Source organism: Erpetoichthys calabaricus, chromosome 1 (assembly GCF_900747795.2).
Source record: "Erpetoichthys calabaricus chromosome 1, fErpCal1.3, whole genome shotgun sequence".
In the NCBI taxonomy this organism is placed as follows: domain Eukaryota; kingdom Metazoa; phylum Chordata; class Cladistia; order Polypteriformes; family Polypteridae; genus Erpetoichthys; species Erpetoichthys calabaricus.
Window position 1 is genome coordinate 289644096 of NC_041394.2, and position 21015 is coordinate 289665110.

Here is a 21015-nt window from a genome sequence, read left to right on the forward strand (position 1 = left end):
TTATTTCCCTAGCAACCCAACCCATCACGTGACTGGAGAGTAATTACTGTTACTAAGCAACAGATGAAGATACAGTACGTGGGAGCAAGAAAAACCTGCACATGAAAGTAGGCGTCAGGGTCCAAGCCACATTTAGACATTCTGAATTGGAATCTACAGTAAATCTGAATAGGTTTGATTCTTGTTCTGAAGAAGACTTTTAGTATTTACTTCTCTGGATGGGTTAGAGCAGTGGTCCCCAACCTTTTTGACAGCAAGGACCACTTTATTAGATGCAAATTTTTCCACGGACCGGTCAGGAGGGGGAGTGGGCAGTTTTATACACAATTTACATAACATTTCTATTATTACTAGGGGGCTCTGCCCCCTGCTCGCTTCGCTCGCCAACCCCTGGCGTTGGGGCATGACAAAGAGTGAGATGTATGAATTAGATATAGAATAGTGTGCAGGTTTGGATGATGCCTATATAAATACAAAATAGAGTGTTTGGCATAGAGTAATGTTTTATTGGAATATTTCTCTGTATACAACATCAGTAGTAAAGATGGTGTCTTGTCTTTGAATGAGTCTTCCTTGGCATGGATCATTTTTAATTTTAACTTTAATGTGAGATGAACGTCGAACACATGAGAAGGCAAAATAAAGTTGTGCATGTCCAAAAACGGGTTCAGAGAGGTAGATGCCAACCTTGTCCATGGTTTGTCCTTGTGATTTGTTGCTGGTCATGGCAAATGCAGGTTTAATGGGGAACTGTCGGTGTTTCAATGTAAAAGGTAATTCTAGGTCAGAACTCGTAAGGTCAATTCCAAGAATGAGAACAGTATTGTTAGCATGTGAATCTGAAAGAACTGTTGCTTGAATAACATCGTGTGTTATGGTGTTGACGACTAACCGTGTGCCATTGCATATACCCCGTTTAGTGTTAAGGTTTCTTAATAGCATGATTATTGTTCCGTTTTTAAGGGTAAGGTTGTGTTGTGGTCATCCATCCGGGTTAATAGTGTTCAAATATTCTAATGGGAAATTCAGATGTTCATTGTCGTCATCAGAGTCAACTTTGTCAGAGCTTAGAAAGAGCCGTGTCTCTCCAGGAAGTAATGAAATGACCTGGTTAATAATGTGATTAACATTAATATTTTTTGGACATAATATAGTGCGTTGTGTTGACCACATATGCGAAAGCAGTATGGGCCATTGCCTTTTGGTGTCCTGTTATGTTCTCTGGTAGATGCAAAAGCAAATGAACTATTGTAGGATCTAATGTAGTTCATAAAGTTTTTACTTTCAGGCACATCCTTAGAAGCTTCTGTAGATATTCCGGATATGAATGTAAAGGAGGCAGTCTAATCTGCCCCTTTTGACAACAACGTGTAAATTCATTATTTGTATTGCCAGTTGTTTCTTCTGTGAAGTTAAGTGAATGACAATGATTGCAAATGACATTCATTAATCCCAATGAATTTTCCTCAATAGTGGACTCATTATTGAAAGCGTTGTCAGCCAACTGGCGTAAGAGTTTAGCAGACGTCTGGTGTTGATGTCTGCGACGGGCATGTTTTGCTTGTGGTGTTTGAGTGCCGCGTTGTTGCATGTCCATTATTTGTGACGCGCTATTTTTGATTTTTAATTGATCCGCCTCCGCTTTGCGCAAAGTCCGTTTCACTCTACGTCGTGCATTGTTTGTATCGTGCCTTGTCCGTTTTTGTATGTCGGTCAGTTGAGCTTTCTGCTTTTTGAGTCCTGCTTGCTTGTTTTCTGTCCGGTCATATGCGCGTTGCTTTGCTCCCTTTTTTGTATGTCTGAGACGCAAGCTCTTTCTTTTGAAATCGTGCTTGTTTTGATGCAGCACTTTGAGACGCGCGCTGTATGCATCTACGTTCAATGTGTCTGTTCATTTGGGCACGTCTCTGTAACGGGGTTACTTGAGCTTTGCGTTTTTTGATCCGAGACATTTTTTCTCACGTATTTTCCGAAGCGCATTGTATGCGCCGCCATGTATTCTTTTTGTTTCATTCGTGTTCGTGTGTTTGGTTCCGTTATCCAATCCGAATAGTTTTGTACCCGTGACCGTGTATGCATGACTTGTTTGTTCCTCAGCGTGCGAAATATGGATAAGTATTAAGGAGGTTCGCACTCACTGTTAATATGGAGCCTTTTCTCCAGTTGAACGGTTAATAGTGCTTTATTTTAATGAGATCCACCTATGCTGCCTAGTGTGAAGATTTTGAGATGACGTATGTTTAATATGGACGTTTCCTTTAGATATGTGGCTTTGGGTGTCACTTCTTATTGATTGGGGGGGGGGGGGGTGTGTGGGTGAGGATTGTTGTTGAGTGAGCGTCTTCTTTCGTTTTGTGTTCCAGGGGCTTGTTGAATCCCCCTCTTTCTGTGTGTCCCGTCCGTTGCTTGTAGGGTGTGTGGGGTGGTTTTGTGTTCTTTTTTTTTGTGTTCCAGGGGCTTGTTAAATCCCCCTCTTGGTGTGTATCCCATCCGCCCTTTCTTGCGCCTGCGCAGTACGTCTTTTTGCAGCTACGGCCCATGGCCGGATGTGCCTGCGTCCATCATCCGGTTTAGCATTCTCGGTTAGTAATATGGATTAAGTTGTTAAGCAGTTCGCATACGTTTGCAACCTGAGATTTTTCTTCTTTTTTTGCATATAACAAAGACATATGCTTTGCATTTGTCATTCCAACAGATTGCACATCACAAACATTAACACTGCTATCATTTTTTTCGTGTCTGCCGTTTCTATAGGAGGGTGACAATGAGTTAAATTCCAATGGATGTTTTTCAAATGTTGACAAGCAATAAGCAAAAGGTATCACTGAAAACCACAGAAAACAAAAACAGCAAAAAAAAAAAACAGTACGAGGAAAGTTCGAAGAAAGAATTTTTTTTACAATGTTTCTGTTTGGGGATCGTTGTGCAAACGTGCACATCTGAGCTGCGACCACAGATCTAACTGCTCTGTGGATGATTCATTCAGGTATTTCAAGGTCACTTCGTTGTAATGAAAGCATCTGCTGAATGTACTTCGTAGTAACGCGATTTCTATAGACTCGTGTCATATGGGGAAACTGTCGGGACCGTAACAATACTTTGTTGTAATACTCTCTCACCTTGGTCTCTCTCCTCTCTCTGCGCCGCTGCAAAGCCCCGCCCGCCAAACGTTCTGAAAAGTCTGAGTGAGTCTCCGTTGCCGGCAGTTCTCTCGCGGCCCAGCTGTCAGATGGCTGCGGCCCGGTAGTGGGTCGCGGACCGGTGGTTGGGGACCCCTGGGTTAGAGTATTGCGACACAGGGGCCTTGTCCTTGCTATACATAAATGTCTTGTTTTTTCATGTATTTATTGCATGGGCACATCCTTATTGAGCAATTTCCTAATACCTGTTTTGAATCCCTTGTGTATTACATGAGAACTGTGTCTTTATTTTTTATTACATTTTTGCAATTAAATACCTTGTAAGTAAGTAGTAGTAAATACATACCTTGACTGCCCTGTCCAAAGACACATTTGTTTTCACCAAGATTGGTCTATGAACCATATCCAGATCTAAAATCTGGGAGTGATCAAAAACAAAACAGGTACTTAGCACACTAACGTAATGTTGTGCCTTTGGAAAGCATCAGCACCCAATTTACTTAGAAAGTGTTACGGTATATTTCAAATTTCCTTAAAGTTTTTTCTTTCAAGGGATCTATGACTTGATATATCATTTATGGCAAATTCAGGTGCAGGCTAATGACCATCAGATTGCTCTTCTTTATATATACAGTACTGTAAAAGGATGGATGTGGATGTGCTGGGGTTGATTTGCTCTCTGTGTGCACTGGGTGAGAGCTGTAGCTTAGCTGAAAGTGTGCAGTGTTCTTCTCAGGACCATCAAGGGAAAACTATCCAGCAGATTCCATGGTTGCTTAACTCTGTTTTTAAAGACAGAGTAAAGCTAGAGAGAAAGCATAATAGATTGAAACACCTCCTTGTACCTAGAAACTTGGAGACTCAAAGACCGTTCAATCCTCTAAAATATTAGGCTGCATGAGTTTTCTAAGGGCAATAGAAAGCTTAGGTGGTGCATTGAAATTTAAGCTACAATGGCTTGAATGTTTCCTATGCAGCTGTTCTGTCCAGCAATTACATTATCAGCTGTACGCCCCTTCATAAAATACTTGACTCTAAATATACAGTATTGGTAGATATTAGGGAATGTAGAAAGTCCAAACTCAGCTTATGCTATTCTATCAAATGATTATCTGGAAGCTACACGGTTGATTAATCCTAAGGATGGCTTTTCCAATCGACAGCAGTTTACCTCATCTGTTAAACTGAGATTTGCACTGCCCTTTTTTGTAAACAACAAAAAAGAGCTTTCAATTAAAATTGGCCAGTTCTCCAAGATGGGATAAAAGCAAAACCCTGATCTGGATAATTACATTTCGCTGTCACTTTTAATGTTCTTATATAATACTCCCCCAGATGGCAAAAGATCATTTGTATACACTGTACAGCATATTCAGTTTATATAATTTATTACATAAAGAAAACAAGCATGAAGCCAAAAATGTTTTTTATTTTAATTGATTGTAAATAGTGTAAATAGATTGTATTTTAGCACTCCTTTTGTTCAGTTTGTCACTTGTGTTCATTTGTTCTAATTCAACTGACATGAAATTTAAATAGTGAAACTTTTTTTATTCACTTGCTTATCTGACGACTTTCTCTACTGAGACTGACCACAGAGAAGGAAGTAATAAATGTAGTTAGATTGGTGTGAATTCAAATGCTGAGTCAGTATAATCTGCTAAGGTTTTGTCAGACTTCTTACTTTCTTTCCTGTCATAAATTTCTGTCACAGACAATGTGTCCTAATAGTGGAAATATTGCACTTTAAAATGCAAGTCTGATGGCTCCATCCATACTAATTTCTCATTGTACAACCTTGAGCAGGTCACTTAACCTGACTGTGCTCCAACTTAGAAAAGATCTATGAAAAGTAAAACATTATTCTAAAGCTCTGTAGTTTTAGAGCACACTGGGGTGGTATTCCCAATAGAAAATACCGTATTAAATAACTGTTAGTCGTACCACTTCACAGAACAGAAATTTTAGGTAACATGGTTATTTCACATTTAATGATCAAAATAATGACCAGTGCTAAAATACCAAAGAATAAGATTTTATTCAATGGATTACTTTTTTCTTGCTTGCAATGAAGCTGAAAACTCAGGTCTTGTTTTATTTAATTTATTACTTATTTATTTATGCTTTCAGTAGTTTTTCTTCTGCCTCATTGATCCAGTATCTGCACTGTATTGTTGTCTCTGTGGATTTTGCACATTCTCCCTGTGTTGGCATCTTTTTTCCTCCCACATCCCTAAAGATGTTCTTGTTCGTTTAATTGGCAATTGTATGATTATGATGAACTGGCATCCTTTCCAAAGTTTGAGAATGTCATATTATATCCTGCTTTTTTTCAACCACATTTTTCTTGGGTTGTTTATTGGGTTGCACTCTATGTATTGAACCCAGTCATTTCTGTGTAAGCTGTTTGGTACTTTATCATGCTAGTGTTATTTTTTGTGTTTTAACATTTTATTAGGATTTCTTCATTTTTCATTAGAATGTAAAATCATGAGGACAAAATTCCACCAATTTTATTAATATGTTAATATAAGTTAATTCTCAAAAAAATGTAAAATAACTTCTTTCATGAGTATCATTCCCGCTACCTTAGATAACCTTCTTTTCCATGTTACGTCTAAATATATTATTGTGCCTGTAGCAGCCACACAGCTTAAATGAATTAAGTTTATCTTATTCCAATAAAAGAGTTTCTCATCAGTACTTCTTGTTCAGAGAAAACCTTAAGGTCTTAACTTAAGCGATACAAAGATACTTAAAATAATAATAGAGAAGGCATATGAAAAAAAATTCCAAATATTTTAAAAAGTAATCCTAAACAGAAATTTCAAAAGCAAGCACAGCTATGACACAGCTATAGAGGGAAAGTTATAACCATGGGGGACTTTAATTACCCAAATATTAACTGATTTAACCTTACAAATACAGTGTGTTAAAACATCAACATGAGTAGAAGCTTGTGTAAATTTAGTATTTTGTAATAATCAGAACAAAATTCATAGTAGTTGTGCTTTATTTAGTGATTAAGGTTTATTGAATATAAGTTAATACAGTATATTTCACAATGTTTTTAGCAGAATGCAAAGTTTTATTTTAGTGGGGCAAATTTTGAGCAGATGTGGCCACATTTATAAAAGATAAATCAGGATAAGCTTTTCAGTGGGGAATCGGTCGAAGATAGATAGATAGATAGATAGATAGATAGATAGATAGATAGATAGATAGATAGATAGATAGATAGATAGATAGATAGAGCAGGTTTAAAGGTATTTTACATGCAATGCCAGACAAGTTCATCATGAAATTTTGAAAGAATAAGAAATTAGACAGGACTCCACAGTGGATAAATTAGGAGGTAAAAAAGATGTTGCAAAAGTAAAAAAATGGCTGTATAAGTAATACAAGACAAATAACTCTAGTACTTAACTTAACTAGGGGTTTTTTGTAAGAAACAGTTGTGGCAGGCGGCCGGGTCCCATGCCCAGCCAGGACGCCCCTTCTCCATATGCCCCGGGGGAGCAACCATGGGCTTCTCAGTACCCCACCCGGGACACTTGGTGGAAGCCTCCCTGGCTGATGATGGTGCCTCAGTTTCCTGCAGGGCTCCATGGGAGATGGAGTTCTTCACAGCCCTGTTGGGATCTGGGGTGGCTGCCAGGGGGCGCTGCATGGGCCCCTAAGCCAGCCTGGACAACTCTACAGCCCCGCTCAGAAGTGCAATCAGAAGCAGGTGATCAAGCACCTGGAGCACTTCCAGGTGGGCTATAAAAAGGGCCAGCAACCACCACTCAGGGGTCAGAATCGGGAGGAAGAGGACAAGGTTGCCAAGGAGGAGTGGTGGTGCCAAACAGGAGTGTTTTGCTTGTGCTTAGTACTTGGGACTGTATTGTGGCTGGGGGGTTCATGGGGAAGGTGTACCCTCCAGCTGAAGAAAATAAAAGTCTTTTGTTGTGTTTTACACGTGCCTCAGTGTCAAGTCTGTGCCGGATTGGGCACTATACAGCGTCAAGTTCACACAGTTAAAAAGGATATTAGAAAAGGTAAAAGGCAGTTAAGGAGATATGTTACAGAAAAACTGAAAATTTCCCAAGCAGTCTTTTGGCATTTTAATAGCAAAATAATGGTCAATAAGAAGGTGAGGCAAGAGTGGACTAAAATATACAGACAGTGAAACAGATTGTTCTCTGAACTCTTCTGAAGTTTACATTGGTGAAGGAGTTGATAACCTTCCAAAAGTAGCAGGACAGCCAATGAGGTACTTACTGATTTGGAAATTGTAGACGGAGAAGTAATTAAGTAATCTGGTATTTAACAAGTTGCCAGAACTAGATACTATTCATCCTAGAGTGCTAAAAGGGAACATTGAGTATTTCTAACTACCCCCGAAACATTTTTTTAAATCATCACTGCACACCGGGAAAATTCCTAAAGTCCGGAGGTTAGCAAATAGCCTTTCTTACCAACTGCTATTATACTGTAAGGGTGATCAGGGTGATCAAAGTAAGTACAGGTCTGTAAGCTTAACATGCTTCACATGTAAAATATTGGGAACAGCTGTTAAGGAAATGATTGAGTATCATGTGGCAAGAACAGGTTTATTTGTAAACAAATGGGTTTATACTGTAAGATGGAAATCGTGTTTAACTAATAAGCTAGAATTCTATGAGGAAGCAAAAAAGTATATGATCAGAGAGATGCGTGCCATATTATTTATCTTAATTTTGAGAAAGATTTTAATAAGGTCCCATATGTTAAAAACTAGGAAGAAAGGCCTATTCTGAGAAGATCTTTTTCAGAATTAGTGGTGATGTTAAAAGTAGTGTCTGCCAAGGATCAGTGTTGGAATGACTGCTATTTTTAATACACTAAAATGAACTGAGTATCATGGATGTTAAACTCCTAAGAAATTTTGTGTAACAAACCAGAAATGTGTAAATGTTTACATGTAGGAGCTCAAAATTAGCAGATATAAATTTCTGTGTATTTTTGCCATATTCTGCGAGAACTGTTGTGCCTCTCTGAATGTCTGCTAGCGTGACACAAAGAATGCCTTATTTATTCCACTTTGTATGATTAGGAGATGGGAGCTGGGGTTTCAAATGTGCAACATGCATTCTCCTGTTTGCTTTTAGAATGCATTCCTCTTTTTCCTGTTCTTCCCTTTTTGCTTTGCGTTCTCTCTTTCTCTCTCTCTGACGCAAGGGGGGGACTAGGGGACTATAACACAGCTTGTGGCATGTGACAACTGATTCTGCCTGATTCAGTTTGTTTTTTAGCCCTATAGTCTCACTTCAGCTTCTGAAAAAAGAATAAAGTAAAAATGAACTTGAACAGTCATCTGGGGTGAGCTTTATTAAACCAGGTAAATTCTATTAATGCAACGTAAAGTATATCAATTCATAGTTTACACATATACTTCTCACTACCAGAAATGGAAAAAGTAAGTAACCCGTGTAAGGAAAGGTTATATTTATAAACATTGATCATTCGTCACTAATTCGCAGAGGGGAAAAAATACACAGTCCCCAAATGCAAGATTTGTTTATGTAATATTTGAACTAAAACACACAATCTCATAAAAAGTAAATACACAAAAGCTGGGTTAAAATCAGTAAGGGGAATCGTTTGTCAACATGCGGGATGAAACAAAACAACTCACTTAATATGTCTTTCTAAGCGCCCTAGCCAAAACAGGAAAACATATTACTTTAGCAAGGAAATTTACTTTCTCATGATATTGTTTTAAAGTGCCAATTGAAGAGCATACTAATGTAGTCTCATACTTTAACACCACACATAATTTGGGAAAGGACAGAAATGACTCCTTTGGCAAAAACTCCTGATAGTCGCCTTTACTGAGGGATTCTACATACTCTGAAATGGAAGGACACATTAAAATGCATTTAAAAAAGCAGTTATACTGGAAGCTGATAAAGAATGTAGAGATTTTGACTGCAGTCACATTAAGTCAATAGAATATGAAAGTGTAAATTAAATATACTCTACAAAAGAAAATTAAATTTCTAAAGCAACATGAAAAGCACTCAGACAGAAGTAAAAAGGTGAACAATATCATCACCACAGAAAAAGAAGAGCAACTAGGCTAATTCCAGGACTGAGAAGTATGAGCTATGAGGAAAGAATGAGGCTGAATCTTTTAAGTTTTAACATAAGGAGGTCATGGAGGTGTTTAAAATTATCAAGGGAATTAGTGCAGTGGATCCTTACTGTTACTGGAGCTTTATAAAGGCAAATTTCACACAAATGTTAGAATGTTTTTATGCACAAAGACAAACACAGACGCATGGCATAAGTTGGCAATGAGTGTAGTAGTGAATAGTACTTTAGGGGCCTTTCAAACTCAGCTCATTTCTATTTTGGAGAAATTTGATGAAATGGATTGATGAGGTTGTCGGTCAGAATTACCTGTACTTATCAAAACTGATCTAATGTTCTATAAGCTTGAGTAGCCTTCAAAAATTAGTATCCCAGATGGCATTAGGTAAAGTGCTTATTATGAGACCTAAGGCAACTTTAATAAAATCTTTCATAGATAAAGAAGTGTAACTCAACTGGGCCATAAGAGATTGAAAACATAAAAGCTATTGTTGAAACCACATCATTTATTTTTGACTGTAGACATGCCGGAAACTGAATGAAGCACAAATACAAAAAAAGTGTCCGTCAGTTCTACTTTAAAAAGTAAAAGAGTTTGAAACACAATTTTTCAGCTGTCACTAGAAAATTGAATTTAGAGAGAAATACAGTTGTTCAAAGCACACAAATAAAGAGATCAGTAAATGCTGAAATACGTAGTGATATCCATAGGTTAAATATCGTGAAGCTTAAAGAAGAAGGAAATGAGAGATTACCACGTATAGAATCAGAAGGTGAAATCTTCCCTTTTCGTTTAAGCTGTGTCCTACCATGGCTCCATATCTTTAATAAATGGATAGCCAGTGGAATCATAGTAAACTGACAGTAATTAGTGTTGACTAGAGCACCGAGAAAAGTATACAAAGGGACCTGTGAGGAAGACTTCTCTTCAACTTTTTTATTTGTATCCAAAAGACTAAATTCCATTTGCAGAGCCGTTTTCCTATAGAATGCCTTGTGTAGAGATCTTGCATATTCCTGACCAGTTAAAGAAATTATGATCATCTTTGATGACTTCTTAACCTGTACTTTAACATATATTTTTACCTCTTAAAGTGTTTCCCATAGTGTTCACTCAGAAACCTCTGAAGAAATATTAGTCTCTAAGTAAATATCAATTTGTGTGCAGAACAATGTATTCATCAGATAGCATTCATAGATTAATTAGCAAGTTGTGGCTTGGATTTGAGGCACATAATTATTTGGGCTACAAAATAAGAAGAACATTATTAGAGATAATGACTTCATTATTTGCAAAATGAGAGGATAATAAGTTATTATTGATAAAAAAAAAAAACTATAAATTTTAAGTAACTGTGATGTACTGGCTACTCTTACGTTAGTATACAGTATAGTACTTTCCATAAGTCAGATAGATTATGATCCCTAATAAAATGTGAAATTAACACAGCAGTTTTAAATATAGTTGCAGTTATAGTTGTCCTATCTAAAACTGGAATTACTATACAATTAAATTATCCAGCCAGCTCTAAGTGCTGATACTGGGGACTAATGTTGTTAATATAAAAACTTTTAAATATTTGGATGTATTAATTTTTTATAAATTACAATTTAGCTTGTTTCCTTTTTGTGCTGTTACAGCTTTTTAAAATTTTCTTATGGGCTCAGCAGTCTGACATTACTGATGCTGGTGTTGCAAGTTAAGTCACTTAGCTGAACATGTAAAAGACAGAGGCATGTACTGTCAGGTATCCTAATCATTGGATCAAAGAAATGCTAAAAAATCTTCAACACTAAAAAAATTGTTAGAGAGTCAATGCTTTTGTTTTATTTACCTTTCTTTTGTTGTTTTTTACTTCACTTTTGTTCAACCCCTTTAGTTTTGGCAAACAATTTTTGGCTATTTATTCTGACCCCCGCCAACCTTCTTAATATGACTCGATATTAACTCAAATTCATTTTCTTTTCTAAAATTACTGACTGTTTCTTAAGCACTTCTTGTGTTTAGAACAGCTAATGCAATACCATCCATCCATCCATTTTCCAACCCGCTGAATCCGAACACAGGGTCACGGGGGTCTGCTGGAGCCAATCCCAGCCAACACAGGGCACAAGGCAGGGAACCAATCCTGGGCAGGGTGCCAACCCACCGCAGGACTAATGCAATACCTTAAGCGTGAATTACCTGTAATCTATATATGGTGAAAAAGACAAAAAATAAGAAGTTACTGTCTTTTCAATCTCTTCCTACTCACCCATTAAACCTTTCCCCATCTTTGCCTCTCCAAGAAAGGCTAAGATCAAAGTTGAGTTAAGGATGAAGAAGACAAATGAGCCCCTTGTTTTGTTTTCTGGCACCAATGTGATGAGCTCTCAATCCTGAGAAGCAGGCTTAATGGTCTGCCAGATTTTGGCCTAGAGCCCTCTGCAGTGGAGGAACTTAGCTAATTGAGGCCTATGTCTGCCTCCCCATAATCAATCTGTGACAGACCATATCATGTCAGTGACTGATTTAGACTTACAATATTATAGAGGTCTGTTCCTTTTCTGTTTCCTTTGTTTTTTTGCTATATTTTGACATCATGTTCTATACTTTCAGAAGTGTCACTTGGATTGCCAAATCTAAAAAAAATACGAAAATCACTGCCAATACAGACAGAGTCCATGGTGTCCATTTACAATCGCTTCCAAGATCAATTTCAATCAAATAAAACAAAATAAAAACAAAGATGAGGTCCTGATTATGATCCTGTTATAAAAAGACAGAATGAAAAGTTAATGGAGACCAGAATATAAACATAGTATTAACCAAGCCAAGAGTCATAACCAGAAGTTGCTTTCTGCTTTCATTACAGATGAAACCTCTAACCAGAAACTGAGGTCGAAAAACAAAGCATAGAATCTTCTTCTTCTATCAGCTGCTCCCGTACCTTTCTGTCCTCTGCATCTTGTTCTGTTACACCCATCACCTGCTTGTCCTCTCTCACCACATCCATAAACCTTCTTTTAGGCCTTCTTCTTTTTCTCTTGCCTGGCAGCTCTATCCTTAGCATCCTTCTCCCAATATACTCAGCATCTCTCCTCTGCACATGTCCAACCAACACAATCTCGCCTCTCTGACTTTGTCTCCCAACCGTCCAACTTGACCTGACCCTCTTATGTACTCATTTCTAATCCTATCCATCCTTGTCACACCCAATGCAAATCGTAGGATCTTAACTCTGCTACCTCCAGATCTGTCTTCTGCTTTCTGGTAAGTGCCACCGTCTCCAACCCATATAACATAGCTGGCCTCACTACCGTCCTGTAAGACCTTCCCTTTCACTCTTGCTGATATCCGTCTGTCACAAATCACTCCTGACACTCTTCTCCACCCATTCCATCCTGCCTGCACTCTCTTTTTCACCTCTCTTCCACAATCCCCATTACTCTGTACTGTTGATCCCAAGTATTTAAACTCATCCACCTTCGCCAACTCTACTTCTTGTATCCTCACCATTCCACTGACCTCCCTCTCATTTACACACATGTATTCTGTCTTGTTCCTCTGCTCTCTAGAGCATATCTCCACCTCTCCAGGGTCTCCTCAACCTGCTCCCTACTATCGCTTCAGATCACAATGTCATCAGCAAACATCATAGTCCACGGGGACTCCTGTCTAATCTCGTCTTTCAACCTGTCCATCACCATTGCAAATAAGAAAGGGCTCAGAGCCGATCCCTGATGTAATCCCACCTCCACCTTGAATGCATCCATCACTCCTACTGTAGACCTCACCATGGTCACACTTTCCTCGTACATATCCTGTACAACTCTTACATACTTCTCTGCCACTCCCAACTTCCTTATACAATACCACAGCTCCTCTCGAGGCACCCTGTCATATGCTTTCTCCAGGTCCACAAAAACGCAATGCAACTCCTTCTGGCCTTCTCTAAACTTCTCCATCAACATCCTCAGAGCAAACATCGCATCTATGGTGGTATTTCTTGGCATGAAACCATACAGCTGCTCACTAATCATCACCTCACTTCTTAGCCTAGCTTCCACTACTCTTTCCCATAACTTCATGCTGTGGCTCATCAATTATATCCCCCTGTAGTTACTACAGTCCTGCACATCCCCTTTATTCTTAAATATCAGCACTAGTACACTCCTTCTCCACTCCTCAAGCATCCTCTCACTTTCCAAGATTCCATTAAATAATCTGGTTAAAAACTCACTGCCATCTCTCCTAAACACCTCCATGCTTCCACAGGTATGTCATCTGGACCAACGGCTTTTCCATTCTTCATCCTTTTCATAGCTGTCCTTACTTCCTCTTTGCTAATCGGTTGCACTTCCTGAGTCACTATCTCCATGTCATCTAACCTCTTCTCTCTCTCGTTCTCTTCATTCATCAGCCTCTCAAAGTACTCTTTCCATCTGCTCAACACGCTCTCCTTGCTTGTGAGTACGTTTCCATCTTTATCTTTTATTACCCTAACATGCTGCACATCTTTCCCAGCTTGGTCCCTCTGTCTAGCCAATCAGTACAGGTCCTTTTCTCCCTCCTTAGTGTCCAACCTCTCATACAACTCATCATATGCCTTTTCTTTAGCCTTCGCCACCTCTCTCTTCACCTTGCGCCTTATCTCCTTGTACTCCTATCTACTTTCTGCATTTCTCTGACTATCCCACTTCTTCTTTGCCATCCTCTTCCTCTGTATACTCTCCTGTACTTCCCCATTCCACCACCAGGTTTCTTTTTCCTCCTTCCTCTGTCCAGATGTCACGCCAACCACCCTTCTTGCTGTCACCCTTACTACATCTGCTGTAGTTTCCCAACTGTCTGGTAATTCCTTACTACCACCCAGTGCCTGCCTCACCTTCTCCCTAAACTCAACCTTGCAGTCTTCCTTTTTCAACTTCCACCATTTGATCCTTGGCTCTACCCTCACCCTCTTCCTGTTCTTGATCTCCAAGTCATCCTACAGACCACCATCCTATGCTACACTTTCCCCTGCCACCACTTTGCAGTCTTCAGTCTCCAGATCGACTCTTCTGCATAGGATGTAATCTACCTGTGTGCATCTTCCTCCACTCTTGTACGTAACCTGTTCCTCCCTCTTCTTAAAATATGTATTCACCACAGCCATGTCCATCCTTTTGGCAAAATCCACGATCCTCTGACCTTCTTCATTCCTCTCCTTGACACCATACCTACCCATTGCCTCCTCGTCTCCTCTGTTCCCTTCAACAACATGTCCATTGAAATCCGCTCCAATCACCACTTTCTGTCCCTCGGGTACACTGTTCATCACTTCATCCAACTTACTCCAAAAGTCTTCTTTCTCATCCATTGCCCACCCAACTTGCGGGGCATATGCACTAACAACATTCAACATCACACCACCACTTTCCAGCTTCATAATCATTACTCTATCTGACACTCTTTTCACCTCCAAAACACTCTTGACATACTGTTCCTTCAGAATAACCCCTACTCCATTTCTCCTCCTATCTTCACCATGATAGAACAATTTGAATCCACCTCCGATCCACCTGGCCTTACTCGTCTTCCATTTAGTCTCTTGCACGCACAATATATCAACCTTCCTTCTCTCCATCATATCTGCTAACTCTGTCCCCTTACCAGTCATACTGCCAACATTCAAAGCTCCTACCCTCAGTTCTACTCTCTTTACCTTCCTCTTCTCCTCCTGCCTCTGTACACGTCTCCCTCCTCTTCTTCTTCTTGTTCTTCGGCCAACAGTAGCCCAATTTCCGCCAGCAGCCTGTTGGTCAACAGTACTGGTGGCGGTTGTTGTTAACCCAGGGCTCGACCGATCTGGTATGGAAATTTGTATTGTTGTCCGCATATTGATTTGGCAAAATTTTACACTGGATGCCCTTCCTGACTTAACCCTCCCCATTTATCCAGGCTTGGGACCGGCACAAAGAAACACACTGGTTTGTGCATCCTCTGTGGCTGGGTCTAAAACCAAAAATTATTAGAGTAAAGCACACACCAAGAAACAGAGTTTCTCTGTTTTAATCCGCAACACTGGATAACAAGGAAGCACACAAAGCTGAACAGAATGGCAGGATTCACAAAGTAAAAAATATGGTCTCCTGCAAGGCATGAACAGGTTTCAACAATTAAACTACTGCATGTAGTGCAAAGTATTTGTTGCCTATAGTTTCTCCATGGTAAAACAAAAAAAAAACTAACTAGAACTCAAGACACCAAAATTGGAAGGGTAAAACCATACAAAAACAACTTACCCAACAATACATAAGAACATAAGAAATTTGACAAATAAGAGTAGACCATTTAGTCCATCAGACCTGTTTGTTTAGCTAATAGCTAAGCTGTCCCAATATCTCGTCCAGATTCTTAAAGGTTGTCAGGATTTCTGCTTCAACTACATGTCTCTGTAGTTTGTTCCAGAGTCCACAACAACTCTTTGCCTAGAGAAGAGCTACCTGGCTTCAGTTTTAAATGCACTTCCCCTTAATTTACACTGATGTCCTTGAGTATGTGATTCATATTTAAGATGAAAGAATGTTGCTAGACCTACTTTATAAATGCCTTTACAGATTTTAAATACCTGGATTAGGTCCCCATCTGCTCGAGAATAAACAGTTTTAATTCTCTGAGTCTGTCAGAGAACATGTGTAACGGCCGACCCCTTTTACCCAGCCGGCAGCTACACCTCCAAGACCAGTGGCCTGGATAATTTACTGAGAAATAATCTACTATCAAGCCGTACTTCTTACCATTTGAACTTTTCCCCACAATCGACGGTGAAAATATAAGCACACAAAAACAGGAAGTAAAACGGGTTATATGTATTAAGTAAAATGACATAGAAAAATAGAAACATAAATATAAATATCCCTCCACCCCAGTAATAACAAGACACCACCAAAAAATATATATACACAACAAAAACCCTCCCTTGTCCCTGTAACAAATAAACACACAACACGAATAACGACAATGAAAGACAAACTGAAAATGAATGAGTACGTGAGTCCGGTAATAAAGAAAATGTCCTGAAAGCGGATGACTGAATTAGTGATATTGAGTTGTTTGATTCTCCCCGGAAAAAAATGGAACAGCCTCACCGTGAATCCTCGTGTATGTGGTGGATGATTAAGTCCTACCCCGGGGTATCTCGTGGTGAGGTCCTTGAAATAAATCCGGCAGATGGAAAACAAACTGGATGGATAAGCGCAATATGGAAAACAGGTACAGGTTGCTCGTGGTCGTAATGTTGAAACAAAATCTCCTTCTCTCCTCCCTCCTTTTCCTTCTCCTCCTGATGGCTTATATAGTCCTGTGACGGCTGGGATTGATTGATTGAAAACAGGTGTTTTCCAGGTTTGTGGCTGTGGTCTCTTTCCATCATCCGTCCCCTTTTTACGGGGACGGCATAAACTGATGCACAAACAGTAAACGGGACAATGAAACGAGACGCACTCAGAACTGACATTTAAACACTATGTGGCCCCGCTACACATGTCCTTAAATCCCGAGATACACTTGGTTGCTCTCCTCTGCACAGCTTGAAATGCTGCTAGAAAGAAAAACTAATTAACGAAAAAGAGAGCTTAGCAACCAAAAAATCCCAATATTAAATTTAAACTGAAAAACAAACCAGTAACTTCAGATAACCAAAGTAATTGAAAAAAAAATTGGTAGCATAACACCAAAATGGTGATAAAGCTGCAAACTTTAACAAGGGGAAAGCTTAAAAGTAAGCCAAAGAGCGAAGTTACAAGGAAATAATGCCACAGCAAACAATCAATGGTAACATCAGATTTAAGTAGTCATCTTTAACTGAACTCCTCATAACTTCAGCACCTTAAATCATGTGATCTAATTAAAGGCCAAGCAGCAGATAAGAGCCACAGCCAAAGGGTATTGGAAGAAAACAGAAAACATCAAACAATATTTAAAGACAACCAAGGCAACAGAGTGGGGAGAATTACAAACATAAGGGAAAACAGTAATACAAATGTAATCATGTATTTTGTATTGTGAGATAAACTTGAAAAAGTTTAGCATTGATGAATACTGTTATAGATGACGTGTATTTAACATATTTATGTTTCAATCCATGCTATTTATTATTGATACAATTCAAATGGCAATTCATATGTACCTCCACTGAGAGAATATTTCCATATTTTTCAAGGATTTTGTATTAATGAAAATACATTGCAATCCATTTAAATTAATGTCAATAAGTGAAATGCATTTTCTTGTTTCTGGTGGAACACTTTGTACAGAAAAAAAACTGCTTTGCATCTGAACGTAATTGGATAGTTCTTTACAAAGAAATGAAATTAAATCTGGCCCTTAAGTTTTGTCAGGAAATCAATTTCTTGTAAAGGTACACTATGTCCAGTTCCTTCTAGCAAGTGCAGGTATTTCCCAAGCAGATCCCAGAAGAAAAATGCAGTGTTAGCACAACATATTAAAATCAATGGAGTGAACCTTCTTTCAAAAGGCAGAAAACTCCTAACAAAAGAAAACTTTGAATATACTGTATACATTATTTTTGGACATGGCCTGACACTGCCTTTTGAACCTGGTAAAGCCTCCTGTATTATTAAATTTGGTTCAGTTTAGTTCACTGAGTCAGGAGCAGCGCACTGTGACAAAGCCTCAGATAAAATGCAAGAATAGATTTTACAAATTAGTAAATGCAGAATCGGTACACATAAAGGCACAGATTTGTTTAAACACACAGAAAGCAATGTGGAAACTGATTATTATTAATGGAAACCAACAATATCTATCCAGTAATTAATTGATGAACTATGGTCAGTTGACAACAGAGCACAGGAAAACAAAAACTCTAGTGAGCTATGGCCTCAGTGAAAAACTCCATTGAATGCCTCAGCCAATAGCCATTCTTCCCCTTCTTCAATACTAGAATCTGCTGGGCTGTCCAATCTGATGAGAGAATCTTTCCATCTGATTATTCCAATGCTGCCAGTATCTGAGGTTATGTTTCCATAGGCATCAGAACAACTTGACAGTAGAGTAGTGCCACATCAAGATACCAAGAATAACAAACATTATAGAGGCTGGTTAGTAACAGTTTTAAATATTGCATTGCTTTTTTTGTATAACAAACGAGCAATGATGCAATATGCTCAGTTAATACTACTAAAGGCTGAAACAGAAGGGGCATATCTTACATATTAACACAGCTTGATGTTAATGTGCACAATGGTTTGTAAGTAATGATAAATTCAGATAAATAACTAGGGCCTTGCCCATTTAAAGCTTTGTATGTTAAAAGGAGGATTTTGAAATCAGCCCTAAGCTTAACTGGGAGCTGGTACAAGGATTTGAGAACTGGAGTTATGTGTCCATAAAAATAAATTAACTAATTAAACTCACTCTAGGCCTAGTAAGACTTTTGGGCTTCGATGTTCTAAGGCCTTCAAAGTTGCCAATTAATGGAAAAAGCAAAGAAATGCTTAACTAAGTTAGTCACAGCACACAGAGTGACTGCTATTCAGTGTAGTGATTTTTGGGATATATTTTGTTTCATTCCTATTTTTGTACCTTTCTGTAAATATTTTTCATCTCTGTTATTTAATTCCATTATTTTGCTTAAGTGGGTGGCACAGTGGTAGTGCAGCTGTTTTGCAGTAAGGAGATCATGGTTCTTGTCCCAGGTCCTCCCTGTGCAGAGTTTGCAAGTCCTCGCTGTATCTGCATGGGTTTTCTCTGGGTGCTCCACTTTCCTCCCACAATCCAAAGACATGCAGGTTACGTGGATTGGTGATGCTAATTGACTATGGTGCTTATATGTGTGTTCACTTTCCAGTGCCCTGTCTTGGGATTGTTCCTGCTCCTCCTGTTGTTTGTTGTGGGTGTCACTATTTTGTGATTCTTCCAGGTTCAGTAGCTATTTTGTGCAAAGCAGTACATTTCCAGTACTACTTAATGCTCCAACATCATGCCTGGAATTTGCACATTGAACTTTCTGAGACTGTATAAGATGGCAACACACTCCTCCTGGCATCAAAGTTTTTGAATTCAATACAATTCTTTGCCCGTGTTAATTAGTTTCCAAAAAAGGTTTTAAAGTAATAATAAGTGTGACATACTGTAGACCCCCTAATGTAAACAATACTTTCAAATTACGTTGTTTTAATAATATTAAAAAAGGTAAGTGTAGAGGGAGATATTATAGTCATAGGGAACTATAATTACCCAGATGTTAACTTGGCTAGCTCTACAAATAGCAGAGCACAAGAACAGGACCTTTTAAGTGCCTTGAGCATGGGAAAGGCGCTATATAAATAAAATGTATTATTATTATTATTAGGCGTAATCAGTGACTGTTTTTTTAACACAGTATGGTTAAAGCTTAATGTGGGGGAAGCCTGCTTAGATTCAGTATTCTATAATAGTCAGGGTATTCTTCAGGGAATAGATATAATTGAACCATTAATGTCAAGTGACCATAATGTAATACATGTCATAGAGTTTTGGCAAAGTGCATTTTCAAAAACTAAATCTTATATATAATTTTTGTAGGGAAAATTTTAAACAGACATGACAAAGCCTAAGAAACATAAATTGGGATAAGTTCAAATCATGGAGACAGTCAAGGAAGTTTACTTATAATTCAGGAACAGTTTATCCCAAAATTTATAAGCAATAGGAAATTAGAGAATGTCAATAAAATGTACAGAAGTGATCAAGAAAGCTAATAGGATGTTAGGTTATATTTCATGATGTGTGGAATACAAGCCGAGAGAGGTTATCCTAAAGCTTTATAATGCACAATTGAGGCCTAACCTGTAGTACTGTATATAGTGTTGGTCTTCATATTATAAGAAAGACAGTCCAGGATAGTACTAAGCTGATTCTGGGATTTAGAAGGTATGAGTTGAACTTTTTTATTTTAAGCAAAATGGATATTAAGAGTTGACATGATTGAAGTGTTTAAAATTATGAAAGGAATTGGTACAGTGGATCCCTGCTGTTACTTTAAAATAGTCTCTACTTCAAGAAGTGGTGGGCATGGTTGGAAACTTGTTAAGGGCAGATTTCATGCAACTGTGATAAAGTTTTTCCTCAAGCAAAGAATCATAGTGCACTACTCAAATCTTAACTTAATGTTATTTTTTATAGTCTAGGTGAACAGGATAGATAAGCTTGTTATGCTGAAAGGCCTGTTCTTCTCACAGTTGTTCTAATGTTCTACTGTGCTAACAACTAAACAACTTTTTTTTTATTTTTGATTAATGTTTTTAATGTTTGAAATGGACCAAATTAAAAAAGAGCGTAATGGAAGGTAAGAGCAAGGGGAGAAGCCAGAACAGGAAAATAAAGATTGCGATGTCAGTATAGAACAGGGTGTACACTATACATGGTCATTCCACCACTCTCTTTATACTCCCAGTGTGTTCTGCATTTTGAAACAGGGCCAGTAGACTAGCCATTGCAGCACTTTGAGAGGAACAAAGTGTCTGTGTTCCAGGCTTGTATACCTTTTCATCACAGTGTTTATTTCAGAATAGTAATGCTGAGGCAGTGTAATAAATTCAAAAATCAGTCATTTACAGAAACTTGTTATAAGTCTGATGAAAAAAGCTAGCTCAAACTCAAGACTTGGTGGGTATGCTTGCCTTCAAAAAGGTTATTGCTGCTTTGTTTTTATATTATTATACCATCCAGAATTTATTTAGTTATTCCAATGGGGAAAATGCTGACACAAGTTTAAACTAATATAAACAT

General features: G+C 38.4%; 2 protein-coding genes across 4 annotated transcripts in view; one reads left to right on the forward strand and one right to left on the reverse strand.

Annotated features, from left to right (window-relative positions):
• The window catches only part of LOC127528026 (craniofacial development protein 2-like), a 1148403-nt gene that overhangs the window by 924923 nt on the left and 202465 nt on the right, over positions 1-21015 (reverse strand). Inside the window, exon 2 of one of the 2 annotated variants that reach the window (XM_051928604.1) lies at positions 12822-13029. The exons of the other annotated variant lie outside the window; for it this stretch is intronic. The gene's annotated coding sequence lies outside the window, so the exon portion shown is untranslated. Of the gene's footprint in view, positions 1-12821; positions 13030-21015 lie in introns of those variants that run through there. 2 annotated transcript variants of the gene reach the window in all.
• LOC114662745 (anoctamin-4) overlaps positions 1-21015 on the forward strand; it is a 391274-nt gene that overhangs the window by 65654 nt on the left and 304605 nt on the right. The gene's annotated exons all lie outside the window — the stretch shown is intronic.